This window comes from Camelina sativa, chromosome 9, assembly GCF_030686135.1.
Source record: "Camelina sativa cultivar CO46 ecotype springtype chromosome 9, ASM3068613v1".
Lineage (NCBI taxonomy): Eukaryota > Viridiplantae > Streptophyta > Magnoliopsida > Brassicales > Brassicaceae > Camelina > Camelina sativa.
In genome coordinates, this window is record NC_141888.1 from 10,183,012 (window position 1) to 10,199,445 (window position 16,434).

The 16,434-nt window shown below is 38.4% G+C and overlaps 1 non-coding gene across 1 annotated transcript; it reads left to right on the plus strand.

Moving 5' to 3' along the window:
- The first annotated feature begins 7,634 nt into the window (after nt 1-7,634).
- On the plus strand, nt 7,635-7,741 carry LOC147938018 (small nucleolar RNA R71). The gene has a single exon (XR_015567499.1). It is a non-coding gene; the product is annotated as a small nucleolar RNA R71 (small nucleolar RNA).
- The last annotated feature ends 8,693 nt before the right edge of the window (nt 7,742-16,434 follow it).

Here is a 16,434-nt window from a genome sequence, read left to right on the forward strand (position 1 = left end):
CGGCAATGCACACTATGACTAGTGGCACACACCACCAATTGATCGGTCATGTTCAACATGACCGATTGATAGATAGGTTTTCACCCAGGGTATCAATTCCCTATGCAGTTGTAGTACAAAGGGTTATCAATCCAAATGGTTGTCTATTTCTATCAGGAAGGATATGATCAGTACAATACAAGTCAAGCCAAGCAGATAGGGTTTTGTTCTAACAGTCCTAAAATAAATGAAAGAAAAGAATATAAAGAAAGAAACCACACAACCTAACTCGATGCAAGCAATCGAGTACAGGATCGAGTGGGGTGATCGAGTAAGCAAATGAGATATGAACAGCTCGAGGTATTACTCGATAGAGGTTGTCATGTACCTGATCGGGTAAGTGGTTGAGTAAGTAAAGAAAATGCAAACAAATAAAATACGGAAGCTTCTAAGGATGGGGTAATTGACTCCTAAGTATTCTAGACCAGTACAGATGCCTTACATGCCTAAGCAATCATTTCCTAGACAATGAATCTCTAAAACTTTGTCACCACACTCTCGCACTAGCAACAATCAAACTTTGATCACTTACCACACTCTCGCACTAACAATATGATCAAGCAGGCATTAAGATCGATTCATTATTGTCAGTAAACTCAAACTCATCTAATCTCCTACTCAGAGTCAAGTAAACCTCTACCATTGGCTAAGTCAAGCATCTTATCTACACCTCTCGGTCGCTAAAACGCCCTAGATCTAATCTCAACCTCTCGGTCTGTTGACAGCATTAAGAACACTAACCTAGAAGGAAATCTATCAATCATTTACAATCAAACTAAGGTATCCTAACCGATCAAGAACACAAAATCATCTATCCCATCCCTAGAAACTTTACTACACTACTCGGACATGATAACAAGAAACATAACAACGAAAATGAATGAAAATTGCATTGTATTAAACGGTAAAGATAGAGTAGAAGGAGTACAAGGTAGAAATCTAAGAAAACTATAAAAACTATGAAAGAAAATGTAAAAACAAAAGGGAAAAATGTTGAGTCGCTCAGTTCTCTCACAGAAGCTCTCGCTCTCTGGTTTGAGGGCTGCGGCGTGCTCGTTTGCGAGCTAAGAGAGGAGGGGGTTTATATATGGAAACCTTTTGACCTAGCTACCCAGACCTGCCCGATGGTATACTCGATGGGGTACACGAGGGTAAAGTCGGGTTACTCCTCGGGTGGATCTTCGGGTTGCTCTTCTTGCTCTTGGATCCTCCTTGATCGTGTTGGGGTTCAGACTTGTTCTTGCAGTTTGATGGCTCCTTCGGGTACATGGTCGAGTTGTCCTTGTTTTTCCCCATTTTTGGCTCTTTAGCACCTGTTTTCATCCAAAATATGCAAATGCAGAAATGCAACACCCTAAATGGTTTAAAAGTGAATTCCTACAGTTAATAACCTAAATATGCTAAGTTAGAGGTCTTAAAAATGCAAAATATGGACAAAAAAGGATGCTAAAAACATATAAATTAGAGAGTTATCAGATCCCCAAACTTAAATCTTGCTAGTCCTCTAGCAAGGAAGTAAGAGGGTGCGGTTTGAAAGTGGGGACTCATAACCTTAAAATGCTAAGCAAAGGATTCAAGATATAGTCCTTAAAGATAGTTTAATGGTGCTAAGATCAATCAACATACTTACAAATATTTTTCTATGCTTATTACCATGCATCGATCTAGCTCAACCTCCAACTAAAGATAAAGAACATCTCTTTCACATTCAATTAAGTGTTTGGCGAATTCTTGCAAATGGAAGGTGAATCAAGCTCAATCGGCTTCAAGGGTAAGGCTTTTTGGTAAGGTGGTTTCAAACAAATTCTTTGGGTGGTTTTCTCTCAAAAGAAGGAATGCTAGACAATTGTGAAAACTATCTAAGACTGAGAACAATTTGGGCATACAAAGCTTAACTCTTGATGATTTACCCTTTTCTCATTCACTTTCTCTCTTTTTTTTTTTTGTTTTTTACACACATCCTTGATTTTAACTCTTTTTTTTTTTACTCCCTAAGGTTTAGACTTTAAACTTCTAGCTCTCTTTTTTTTGTTTTTTGTTTTTCTTTGCTAAACTCCTAATATGAATATATATATTTTTTTCTTTCTTTCTTTCTAGGAGACTATAGCAAGATCTTTTTTTATTATTTTTTTTAAAGACTTAGAGCTACTTTATTCTAATCTTAGGGACTTTCTCTTTTTTTTTTTTTTTTACTCCATAACCCAACCCCCAAATAAACATTCTAACCACCTATCTTTCAAAACCGAATCTATTAGCTAGTTTAAATTCTAACTTAGCTAAATCAAGAGGCAGTTCTTTGTCGTTCTCAATACTCTCAAGGTTTCACAACCTATAGCACAATGAAAGAGGCCTCACTCAACAATTCACAACAAGGTTTGAAAGAAAAGTTTGGGTTCATGGGTAGGACAAATGAATAGGGTTAAAGGAAATGATCGGTAAAAATGGTGTGCTAACCCGAGTTTAGAGTTACTATGAGCAAGTATTCAAGTTCCATAAGCAAGACAATTAAAGTTCAAATTGAAGCCAATAATATAGAGATGTTCTAATGTTCAAGCAAGTGGAGGAAGCATTCAAACGACACAAGGGTCTAAGCAAAGATTTTTCATTTTTTTCCAAAGATTGATCTAGCAACAATGAATTGTGATTAAGGGCTATAGCTTCAATCCTAAGGTTTGATTTTAAATAAGGTAGTTTTAATCATTGTCCCCTAAGATGCATATGCAACAATCCTATATGAAACAAACTAGACTCAATCCTAATATGTAAATGCAACTACTTGAACACTCTTTTTTTTTTTTTTTTTTTTTTAAATTTCAAAATTTTTGGGTTTTTTAATGCACATAGATGCAGACTCAAATGAATAAAACTAGCATGCAAAAATTTGAAATAAGAAAAATAAAAAAATAAAACACAATGTTAAATACATTCTAGGACCCTCCCCAAACTTAAATTACACAGTCCCTCTGTAAATAAAAGTTGGAAAAAGAATCCAAGAATCACACAAAATGAATTAAACTAAATGCAATTATATAAACAAGGGTTGGATGAAATTGGTACCTCATGGGCTGGAGAAGAAGGAGGTTGCAGCAGCCTCATCTCCGGCTTCAGCACGTGCCGGTGTTTGCTCGTCAGAGAGCTCAGAAATGTGCATGGACGACTTAATCGGACCAGCATCCGAGGGGTTGATCAAGGGTGGGATCGCGTAGCTCATCGGGTAGGGCATCAGGTAGTACGACAGAAATGGCAGAAGAGGTCTAGAATGATCACCCGTGTATCCACTAGGAGGGTGCATCGTGTACGGCATCGTGAATGGCATCTGCTAAGGCGGAGGGAAAATACCTGCGTAATCATCCGATTGGGTGCTCGATGGGTGCATCGGATAGTTTATTGTGTATCCCAATGGGTTGGGCGTTGGTAAGCGTCAGAATGGCTTCTCCGCGATGCCTCAGGTCGGGTGATGTCCTCCTCAGCTTGGGGCTCGTACGATGAAGCTCTGTAAGGTTCTAGAGATGGCAGTCCTCGAGTTCCTCCTAGCGGTCCGCTTCTCCCCATCCAAGTTGGTGCTTGTGCCGAGGTAGGAGCTGAGGCATAGCTTGCCATGTCTTGCAGCTCCTTGATATGACCTCCCATTTTCTTCACCGAACCGGCAAGATCTTTTACCTTCTTCACCATAAACTTGTTCATCCTCTTCAGCCATCCGATCCTCTTGTGAGCTTCCCTTACTCCGACCGGTTGCTTTTGAGAGCACACATACTCCTCAAAATTGAAATCCTCCGAGCTATCTCCCTGTCTCTGCCCGGTCTCCTCTCTCTTCTCAGCTTCAGACTCCTCCGAGTTGTACAGCTCCTCCAAAGGTGGTGCAAAGTCAATGTTATTTCCCAGCCAAACCTTGGTGCATATGACATTAGGTAGGACCATTTGGGCAGCTCCGGCGGTTGGATGGGCGAACTTGAACAACATCATGTCATTAGGTCTCTCATAGGCCAAAAATCTCGCCAGTACGAGGTAATCCGCATCCAGCCATCTCGGTTTGTGCACTATTCCCTTCAAGGGCACATCGCATGCTACTAGAATCGGTGTGACTAGTCCTCCAATGGAGATCTCTCCACCTCCTTCTCTTTTCTTCATGGCCCACGATTTCAGATAGAGGAATTGATCGAGTAGCACAAACACCATACTAGTATCCGCAACATCTCCAACCTGTGGTGTACCATCCCTAGCATTGTCCAAAACTCCACACAAAGCAATGTCTAACAGCTGGAGCTCATGATCATTCACATTCCCAGTCTCCTTTCTAGCAAAAAGAGTGCATGCGAGGGACTTGTGAAAATACCTCAGGACAGGGCTCCTTATTTGAGCGGATTTGGAGCTTGTGGACTTGTAGGCGAGCTTGTCTCCTACTGTCAACCATAGGGACCTCATTTCCTCCTTGCTTACCTCCATTCCTTCTCCACTGCCAGCTTTGAAGCCATATAGCTTCTCCATCTCCTTGAAACTGAGTCGGTAGTCTTTGTTCCTCATGGAGAAGGTGATGAACCCGATCCCCCCATCGGGTAGTAGGGTCGGGTGGTCCTCGAAATAATGCAGCTTCAAGATCGAAAGGAAATGGACCATCTCCTCCTCATATGCTTCAAGGTGTGCTCGCATCATATGGCCCAGGTGGCACATATCGAACAGAAACTCAACATCCCTAGCGATGCCCAACTGCTTCATGGTCTCATGCTGAGGGTATCGGGTACCAACAAAGCTCATTTTCCAGAAAACTTTGAATAGTCTCGCCGGAGTGTCCACCTCCTTCTGCTTCAGCCTCCGCGAGGCTTGGCGTGTCCTCTCTCTGCTCATCTTCTCTCTCTTGGTCCTCCTCCTCTGCATGTTGATCCTCTTCCTCAACTGCTCTCTCAACTACCCTTTCAGCCTTCTCTGAAGCCGGTCTCTTCCCTCTTGCTACCGCAGCTCTGCTTCTTGATCGAGAGGTTTGGATCTCCCCTTGCTCTTCTCCTCCAGCATCAGAATCGACCTCCATGGGGTCGGTAAGGGTTCTTTTGGACGTAGACAGGTCCCTACGTCAAGGAGAACGGCGAACAGCACTCGCCATCGCACTCGGTGAGCGAACTCGGGGGCCTACTCAATCGGTTACTCGAGCATCAGATCAGGTGGCTGATCGGGTTGTGCATCGGGTTGGGGAGGCAAACCGTCCAGCTAGCGGTTGGGAATGCGGAACGTTTCCCCTTCCTTGAGACTCTCGAGCTTTGACGGCATCACCTCTGGTTGTAGCAGCGGTGGAGGTTGATCTTCTTCCCTTCCTTTGGTAGGTTTTAGCGATTGGCTCCATGTTTGAATCCTTGAGAAGAAAAAGGCTAAGTCTCGAGGTTAATAGGGTTAGTCCCAAAGAAATCGAATAAAGCTTGAGATCGAGAGAGAATAGAAACTATGGAAACTAAAAGCTTTAGAGTTTGAGAAAAGACTTATCGGTGGTAATGAGGGAGAAGGGTTTCGAAACCCTTTAAGTAGGCTAGGGTTTGGTTGGTGGGCTTCACAGAGAGTGGGCTTCCTTGTGGAATTCGGATTTCACTCGCCACCCAAGCAGAGACACGATCAGGCGCGTCGAGTACGGTGTCGGGTTGACCTACGGGTTTCCCAATTTTCCTTTTTTCAATTTTTCCAATTCTTTTTTTTTTAATTTGCCAAAAGAGAAAAAAATAAATAAAACAAATAAAAACGATACCTTTGGTGTTGACCTCTTCAAGATGTTGCACCTTCCTCTGTATGGTCTTAGTAGAAAAAGCTTGACCATCAATGGTTGGCCTCTTAATCCCTTTCTTCACATCAAACTCCATCTTGAAATGCTCACCATGCTCTATTCTGATCTTGCCTTGTTTCACCTCGATCACAACACCAATTGTTGCCAAGAATGGTCTCCCTAGAATCAGTGGATCATCTGGTTCCTTGTCCATATCAAGGATCATGAAATCAGTACGCACTTCCACTCTTCCAATCCTGAGAGGCAGATTTTCGAGGATCCCAATCGGATGCCTCAATGTTCTTTCAGCCAGAACCAAATAAAGATTACTTGGTTTAAAATCAGTGAATCCCATCTTGTTGGCAATTGACAGCGGCATAATGCTAACTGAAGCTCCAAGGTCGCACAAACAATTCTTGAAGATCCGAATTCTATCAAACATGGCAAAGTGAAAGAGCCAGGATCTCCTAGTTTTTCCTTAATTCGCAGCTCAGGATCCAAGCACACTCCACTCCTGAGAATCTCAAAACCAATCTCCTTGACAGCTTCCTTAACCTCATTCTCCAATCAAGCTGCTTCCTTGGCAGCTTCCTTCTGAAGCTCGTGTGGTGGCAAAAGCTTAGGTGGTGGAGCTTTACGCTTAGCCATTCGCTCTGCAAGCACCTCCAACTGGATGTCAAGTGCAGCATTGAACCTTTCCTCTAAATCCCCTTCTTTTGGTGCAGGTGGTTGAGGCTGATCTCTTGTTTCAACATCTACTTGATGCATCATCCGATCGCCATCATCGGGTAGGGGATCGGGTTCCACTTCGGGTTGTTCTTCAGTTTGTGATTCTCGAACCAGTGCTCGATCATCAACTCGATCAGTCTCCTTGGGTGAAGGCTCGGGTTCATACTTGGATATATAGTACTTGGCTTCATTTCTCATTGGGTGTTCCACATCCTCCCCATCTTGATCATCATTGTCTCCAATGAGGTAGTCCTCATAGTCATCATCAAGGAAGATGGCTTGAGCAGTGGCATAATCCTTGGGGTTTTGAACAGCCTTTCCTGGGAGTTGGTTAATCTTTGGAGCTTGTTGGTTGTTGTGGTGGCCTTCCAAGTATCGAACCTTAGTGTTGAGCAATTCGTACTTGGCATTGAGATCATTGTATCCAGAGTCGAACTTATTGCTCATCTCCGTGAACCGTTTCATGATGTCCATAGATGCTGAAGCTTGATTCTGAATCATTTGCTGAATGAGGCCGCGTAATTCAGCTTCTTGTGATAGGTTCGGTGGACCTTGTGGTTGTTGGAATCCAGGTGGTTGGTTGTAGGTTCCAAAGTATTGCTGCTTAGGTGCATAGCCTTGGTTGTACTGGACAAAAGGCTTCTTTTGGACCTGGTTCCCATGAACTGCATATGGGTAAGTTTGGTCCTGAGGATTGGCAACATTTGGGTTCAGATAAGACAGATTCAGATTTGGCTTGTAGTTGTTGTACCCTCTGTTGTAACCTCCTTGGTTGTTGATGTAGTTAACATCCTCTATCTTCATAGTCTCCCCATCTTGTTGTATAAACTGCTCTTCCTCTGATATAGCATGAACATGCTGCTGCTGCTGGTTGAGTAGTTTATCAAGCTTGTCATTGAGGGCTTTCATTTCCCTCTTGTACTTGGCATTTTCCTCTCCTGTAGATCGCACAGTGCGATCGTACTCCTCATTGTAGTTCCCATCAGATTGAGCCAAGTTCACTACTAGGTCCCAACCTTCATCAACATCTTTGTTGAGGAAGTTACCATTACTTGCGGTGTCCAGCAACATCCGTATCTTGGGGACCACTCCTCTGAAAAGTGTGCTCAGCAATGAAGCATTACTGAAGCCGTGATGTGGACATCGAGTAGTGTATCCCTTGAAATGTTCCCAAGCTTCATTGAACGTTTCGTTGTTCTTCTGAACAAAACCAGAAATGTCATTTCTCAGCCTTGCGGTTCTGGAGTTGGAGAAGAATTTAGCCAGGAATGCCTTCTTGCACGCTTCCCAAGTGGTGATGGACACCTTAGGGAGCGATTTCTCCCAGATGTGTGCTTTGTCTCCTAAAGAGAATGTGAAAATCCTGAGTTTGAAGCCACCCTCACTAAGTCCATTGATCTTTGTGAGGCTACAGAGCCTATCAAATTCAGCCAGATGATCCAATGGGTCCTCCATTGGTAGTCCATGAAACTTATTACTCTGTATCATCTGGATGAGACTACTCTTGATCTCAAAATTGTTGTTCTGCACAGCTGGTGGCACAATGCCATTCCTTTGAGTGTGAGTAGATGGAGCATCTCCTGCTGCTATATTGGTCCTTGCTTGAGGAGCTGGTGGACCGTTCTGATTATTCATCGTCTCCTCAATGATTGCTGGTTCTGGTTTAACTTGTTGTTGTCTGAGTAGCCGAGGTTTGTCGATGTTGTCGATGAGAGGACTCAGGTTCTGGCTACCTCTGGATCGTGTTAGCATGCACATGTAGGTATCCGAGTGTGTACACGAGGATCAACTCGATCCAGGTGATCGAGTGACGTGTTGGGTGGGTGCTCGGGTTGTACCTGAGATTCAAAACAAACAAGAACGAAAGAAAACAAGTCAGTTTTCGAACGAAATATAAACAAAATAACTTGATCTAGCAAGTGCTGAAATCCTAAACGTAGCAAAATGAAATCAACCAAATGGCAACAGCGCCAAATTTATAGAAAGGTTTTCACCGAGGGTATCAATTCCCAATGCAGTTGTAGTACAAAGGGTTATCAATCCAAATGGTTGTCTATTGCTAGCAGGAAGGATAGGATCAGTACAATACAAGTCAAGCCAAGCAGATAGGGTTTTGTTCTAACAGTCCTAAAATAAATGAAAGAAAGGAATATAAACAAAGAAACCACACGACCTAAGCACTCGATGCAAGCAATCGAGTACAGGATCGAGTGGGGTGATCGAGTAAGCAAATGAGATATGAATAGCTTGAGGTATTACTCGATACAGGTCATTATGTACCTGATCGGGTAAGTGGTCGAGTAAGTAAAGAAAATGCAAACAAATAAAATACGAAAGCTTCTAAGGATGGGGTAATTGAATCCTAAGTATTCTAGACCAGTACAGATGCCTTACATGCCTCAAGCAATCATTTCCTAGACAATGAATCTCTAAAACTTTGTCACCACACTCTCGCAACTAGCAACAATCAAACTTTGATCACTTACCACACTCTCGCACTAGCAATATGATCAAGCAGGCATTAAGATCGATTCATTATTGTCATTAAACTCAAACTCATCTAATCTCTTACTCAGAGTCAAGTAAACCTCTACCATTGGCTAAGTCAAGCATCTTATCTACACCTCTCGGTCGTTAAAACGCCCTAGCTCTAATCTCAACCTCTCGGTCTGTTGACAGCATTAAGAACACCAACCTAGAAGGAAATCTATCAATCATTTACAATCAAACTAAGGCATCCTAACCGATCAAGAACACAAAATCATCTATTCCATCCCTAGAAACATTACTACACTACTCGGACATGATAACAAGAAACATAACAACGAAAATGAATGAAAATTGCATTGTATTAAACGGTAAAGATAGAGTAGAAGGAGTACAAGATAGAAATCTAAGAAAACTATAAAAACTATGAAAGAAAATGTAAAAACAAAAGGGAAAAATGTTGAGTCGCTCAGTTCTCTCACAGAAGCTCTCGCTCTCTGGTTTGAGGGTCTGCGGCGTGCTCGTTTGCGAGCTAGGAGAGGAGACGGTTTATATATGGAAACCCTTTTGACCTAGCTTCCCAGACCTGCCCGATTGTCTACTTGATGGGGTACACGAGGGTAAAGTCGGGTTACTCCTTGTGTGGATCTTCGGGTTGCTCTTCATGCTCTTGGATCCTCCTCGATCATGTTGGGGTTTGGACTTGTTCTTGCAGCTTGATGGCTCCTTCGGGTACATGCTCGAGTTGTCCTTGTTTTTCCCCATTTTTGGCTCTTTAGCACCTGTTTTCATCCAAAATATGCAAATGCAGAAATGCAACACCCTAAATGGTTTAAAAGTGAATTCCTACAGTTAATGACCTAAAAATGCTAAGTTAGAGGTATGAACAATGCAAAATATGGACCAAAAAGGATGCTAAAAATATATAAATTAGAGAGTTATCACCGATGCATGCCGAAGGCGACGGATCATCACCATCCTTGAGTGAATGATGCCGAAAGTCCCCACCAGCCATATAAACCGTAGCCGATGCCATGTACCATGTACCCTGTACCACGTCCAAAGTTAGCTGCTAATGTTTGTGACCGTACCAGCTGTTTATGTCCGCAACCGTTCATCCGTGTACGGCGAGACAACTCCAAACCACCACCATCCCCACCACCAACCATCACCATTCTATCACTTAAGTATGTTTTCGTTATTTTTATTTTATCATTATTATTGATGGTTTTAGGTTTTTGTTTCAAGGAGAATGCATTTAGAGATATATCAAATAGAATTCGAATGAACTTATCTTAGTTCATATTAGATGTCAAGCAACCAAAGGAAGTACAAACGGTTAGTCACCACATTTTCATTCCACAGCCAAACTCTAGACAGTCTTTGGGCAACCATAAATGTCTAAGAGTCGACACAACACATTCCATCAAGGTGACATTGTTCTTCAACCCTACACTTTTCTTAATGATTTTTAATCCTCAACTCTTTCTTTTTTTCCCATCGAGGACGATGTGATTTAAGTCTGGGGGGAAGGATGTTCCATCCTATACTAATGCTACTTTCTATTTTGTTGACTTGAGACCTTTTTCCACTTTTTACATCAATAATTTTGACATTTTTATCAAGTCACATTTTTTTTGAGTCAAAACTAGTAGGGGATTATGATCTTATTCTAACGGTTTATTTGATTTGGATTAACACTCTTATGACTCTTGATTATGCTTGACAACAGAAACTAAGTTTGGAAAGACTGTGAGCCGACTCAACAATCCCCAAAGTCCCTATTAGATGGATATTCAGATGATCTAACGTTATCTCTAAATTTTATAGGACCTAAACCGGACTTAATTATCAAGTCCTGGGATTTGGTATACATTGGACTAGATCTCCACATTCAAGCCACACAAGACATTGCACTTCTTCAAAAGTATGTTCCTCTCTCTCTTCCCTTCGTAACTCTAAAAAAAAGAGAAAAAGAAAAAAAAAGAAAAAAAAAAGAATAAGGATATAGTAGCAAAGAAGTGAGCCAAGGGATGTCACGTAAACCCGTGCATACTTTGGATTTCATAGAAGCCTACCCAATAAAAAAAAAAGAGTTGGCTATAAAAAAAAAGTTGGCTATAAAAAAAAAATGATACCGTAGAAAATTATGGAGAAATAGATTCCTTGGATGTGAGAAAAAGGAGAGGAAAGGAATCATACGAAGAAAGTCTTGGCTTGAAGAGAGTCGACAAGCCTTTGATCGATCTTCCCTTGGTAAGATTTCACTTTTTTATTATTGCTTTAATTTATGTAAAGAGATGACAATAGAGATTCGGAAACTCCAAAGAATTGTGGGATTAAGGAGCGTTGATGATTCTCATGGGCGATTACAAATGTAAGTTCCTAATGTCAAGGCTAAGAAGAGTGCAAAGAAGATATCCCCTGAATTCCCGTGATTTTCAAAATCTCTTTTCCATGATTTACTTTGATTGTTTGCTTGAGGACAAGCAAAGTCTTAGTCTGGGAGAGTTGATAACATCATTATTTTACTCATATTAGCTATAATTTTCATATGCATTTAGGAAGAGTTTGATAAGATTTCAGGTAGAAAAAGTCTATTATCAAGTATTTCAGGTTTCAACAAGGTTTTACAGGTTTTATAGCAAATTGGACCAAAAGACAATGAAAACATGTTTCAGGACAGATTCAGAACTTTATAGTACGGACCACTTTTGATGTAATTCACGAACATATATTTTTACGTGCTTGGTGACTATGGAAAGCTAAAAGAGTCATCTTTCTCCTCGAAGTGCAATCAAGTCAATCCGTCAAGCCATTTGGAAGATACACCATCCAGCCGATGGGCTTTTATTGAAGGCCTGACCAGCGACCATCACGGCGGCCCAGTCCAAGCCTCCACCACGGTCCAGAAGCCTCTTTCGCCGCCCCTTGTCTTGCACATAAGAAGAAAATACGCTTTTACCCTTAGAAACACTAATCCAAGACAAAACCTTATAAATACTCTTTAAGACCTAGGGTTTTAAGGTGTGACTTCATGTGCATCATCAACAGCTCTTGGAGCAGCCCTATCCACGACCAGAGAAGCAGCCGCAACCTCTCGTCCCTCTCGAAGCCTTTGAAGATTCACCAATCTCTCTCTCTACTCTTTCTAGTTCTTTCATACTTTTATTGCTTTTGGGATCAAGTTACTTTTGTGATAACTAGAGAAGTTTCCTTTGAACCCTTTTTGTTTATTAATTCGTTTATGATACTATTCTTTATAATATCAATGTCGTTTCTTTGCATCATGAACGAGTAGTTTACTTTGTTGGGTTTTATGGGGTGATTCAAGGGGAATTCATGGTTCGCTTCAACTAGGTTGTTAGATCTTATTTTCGGTTCTATATTAGAGTTCTTTTGGGACATCTTTATCTTAATGCATGTGCTTGGATTAATCACCAAGTGCTGATCTAGAGAACGGAAGCGTTAACCGCATTATCCTACTTCTCCGAACTAGTGCTATATCGAAACCTCGCGTCGTAACCTGCGGAGATTGGTGAATGTATCGAACTTGTTTTACTAGCTGGTTGACATGCGTCATTGCCTGCAAAATTTGAGTAACGGAGTATGAAGACTTTAGACTTTCATTCTATGAAAATAGCTTGTTAGTTTATTATTGTTTCGTAGTTGAGAACCTAGACCGAAATTAGTATTTACTTGTTAGATCTTACACTTAATATTGCTTAGAACCATGAAAATCCTGAGATGACTACCAAAACGCCCAACGCCTTAGCCTTATTGTTTTTAAACCGCTTTTATTTACACTTTCTTTATTTGCAATATATATTAGGAAAACTAAAAATCCCAATCTCTTATTTAGTCTTAGCCATAGTTCTTTCTCATATAATTCAATTTGTGTTAGCTATTACTCTCTATGGGATCGATCGTAAAATACTACATTGATTAACTGTGCACTTTCAGTCGTTGTATAGTCTTTTCAGGTAAAAGATTTGGAGTGAAATTCTACACACATCATTTTCTATATTCATTAGTCCCTGGACGTGTTTTAGGAATAGAAATAGGATTTTTAGGTCATTGTTTAGACCTAAGCTTTATTTTTCCTGCAAGTTTTATTTTTGCAAAACCCTGAGAGATTTTTAGAGAGCTTTTGGAGAGAAGAATCAAGACTCCTTCAGAGAAGCTTCACAACTCCTTTACTTCTTCTTTTGATTTCTTAATGCAATTTATTCAGTCTATGATGTGTTCTTCATTGATTATGTTTGAGTAGATCTGGTTGTTAGGTTTAAGGTTTCTCATTAGGGATTTCATGGATTGTTAGATTGATTGATTGTTTGGATTCATTATCTTTTTTGTTCTTGACCATAGGTTGTTCTTAATGGTAGATCTTTGATTATTCATCTGGATTAAGATATTAGGATTATTGATTGATATGATAATATAATTGATTTTCCTGACAAAAACCTTTGGTGAGCAAAATCACTTTTTGCAAAGAGATTTGAATTAGTGATTTTGTGAATTTAACTAAACTTTAATTTTTTGCTGGTTTTTAACTTGAATTTTGCAAATAGATTTGGATTTTTGGGGTTTAAAACTTAGATAATATTTGCAGTAAGAAAGATGCTTACTTATTAACTGATTTATTTTACAATTGTGTTTAGAGTTCAAGAATGATGCTTAATTATTGAATCATGCTTGCTTAATTAATTAATCTGATTTTCCATGATTTCCTGAACCCTAGACCTAGCTTTTATTCCTATTGATTTACAACTCTTTTATTTTCTGTTTATTTTGCAATTTAATTATAATATTTATGTTTAGTATAATTAAAAGATTATTAAATCTATTGTGTGAGTCTAGAGTTCTTGTGGATTCGATCCCTAAATATTACAGTAATCTCTTAATTTGAGAAATTAGCTCTAAGGTAAATTTGAGCATATCATTTAACACACAACTTCTGGTTTGATGTTAGAAGCTCGGGTAAGGTATGATAACGAGTTTCCTTTTGTGAAGTTCGATTTTTCAAATATATTTGACCTATCCATCTGGTAAAGTTGTTTAAACAATAATACTTACGCATGTGGTAGGAATTAATCTTTGCTCCACAAAATGATTAAGAGAGACCAATAATTGTTTCAAAGAGCCTCCTATCTTATGATATGCTAAATCTCACACTCTAATCGGTGTGGTCCTTACGTCATATCAAATCTCGAGATTAATTTATCGGCTCGCTGAAGAATAAGAAACGGTAATAGATGAAAAACACTTGAGCATCTAGTACCTAGTACATAGAGGCCTAGAGCAGGTCATGGCCTCATGTGTACAAGGCCGCCAAGCTAATGCCTACGGCCAGATCATCTATATAAGTTTTTGGGCATTTTCATGTTTTAATTATTCTTTAGTCTAGTGGTATCTATGATGGGCAGATCCTGGGGTCGAATCCGCAACTGTCACTCTCTCCATTTCTCCCCCGTTTTTTACTTACAATTTTTTCTAGTAAAAATGGCCTTTTTCTATGAGCCTCATAAAATGTAGGGCTGGCTCTATTAATAGGCTGATGGACCTGAATCTTACCTGAACCCAAACGCATAGCCTTGATATACAACCCTCTTCTTAACAAGACGAGGATTCGATTTTTAAAAAGAAATATTTAACTCGCGACAGCATAATAGCAATTTTTCTTTTGTTATTCCCATACTCAGACCATATTTTCTAAACATTCTCTGGGCATATTCTTTGACCAATTTGAGTTTTTTTTTTTTTTTTTTTAATTACTTCTAGAATCTAGTCTTCTACCAAAAGCTTCCTAAACTAACATAAACATATCATGGATCAGTTCTTTTCGACCATATGCAAAACAAATCTTATTTTCACATGTTTTCCGGTCTTTCCTTATCCTAACCATGATAGTTAACCAGGGTTTTTCTCCTTTTTTACTCTCTTTCGTATATCGTCGGTAGACAACCCATCCTATTTACGGACTAGATGACTTTGTTGCTTTCACAAAACAGTTTTACCCGTTATATTTTGAACTCACGTACAAAAAATCTCATAAACAATATTGTGGTTTTAAATACGCATGCCATTTGAGTCTTTTTTTTTTTTTTTTTTTTTTTGAACAACCGCCATTTGAGTCTTGAATGTACATATTCTTCTGTTTTAACATATACTAGGTAACAACCCACACGTAGTACGGGATAAATCGATTTAAAGAAAATTATTATAAGTAAAATTATTATCCTAAAACTAATAATATTTGTGTCAAACATAATATATAACTAAAGTTTTTTATTTCTTTATTCAAAGCTGGGTTTTTTCGTGTAAAAAATATGATTCACTTTGTGAAATCTTGGAATGTGTAAGAGTTTTTATAGTAGAGAAAATATTGATAAAATGTTATTATTTATATATTGCAACATATTTTTTGTGTGGTTTAAAAATCAAAATTCATATCTTATGATGTTTTATTTTGTAATCATAACAATTTTGCATGTTTTTTATGTAACAATAACAACATATACTAAATTACTCGGTAGTTTAATTATTTAATTTTATTATATGTTAGTAACAATCAGATTCTAAACTAATTTTTTTGAAGATAATTTAATTAATTGATTTAATATTTTTGATTAGGCTATTTAAATCTTTTGAGTTAGTTAGTTTGTTAATATTTTCTATAAATGACGGATTATTACCAAAAAAATCATTATAAAAAATTAATGAAATTCCAAAATCAATATATTCATGTAAGAATACATTTCACCTGTGAAATATGTGAACGTGGTAAAGAAAATATTATATAAAATATTACAATTTATGGCTATATATATTTTTGTGTGTTTTAAAAATCAAATTTATATTTATGGTTTATTGAGTGGCTATAACATTTTTGCATAATCTAGTTTTCACTCATTTTAAATATATTATGATTTTTTTTTGGGTAGCAAGTTTAATTATAATGATAAGGATTATTGTCTCATTCCTTTTTAATAGCACATAGATGAATATACTATTAGAACGTATATTCCTATTCGGTTATCAGTATTTTCATTTTTAATGAATAATCACACTAAATGTTGAGATTAATTAGTTTACATAATTAGATATATATAAATAACCACACATCATGATATCCCCTAATTTGTTGTCATTTTTATATTTATTTATGAATATATATAAATCTATATTTATTGGGAATTAAGTTTCTTTTTTTTTTGTCAACAAGGAAATTAAGTTTCTTATAATGAGTTGGAAATAATTCAGAGGTAATATACTTCTTTTTATAATCAATTATAATAACTATTGAAAGCTTGTTATTTAAATTATTATGGTAATAATACTAACATAAAAAATAATATTTTGTTTTTATATGATTATGTTAATAAGTTATATGTTTTTTATTTTTATTAACTTTATATTAATTAATATGTTTTATAATC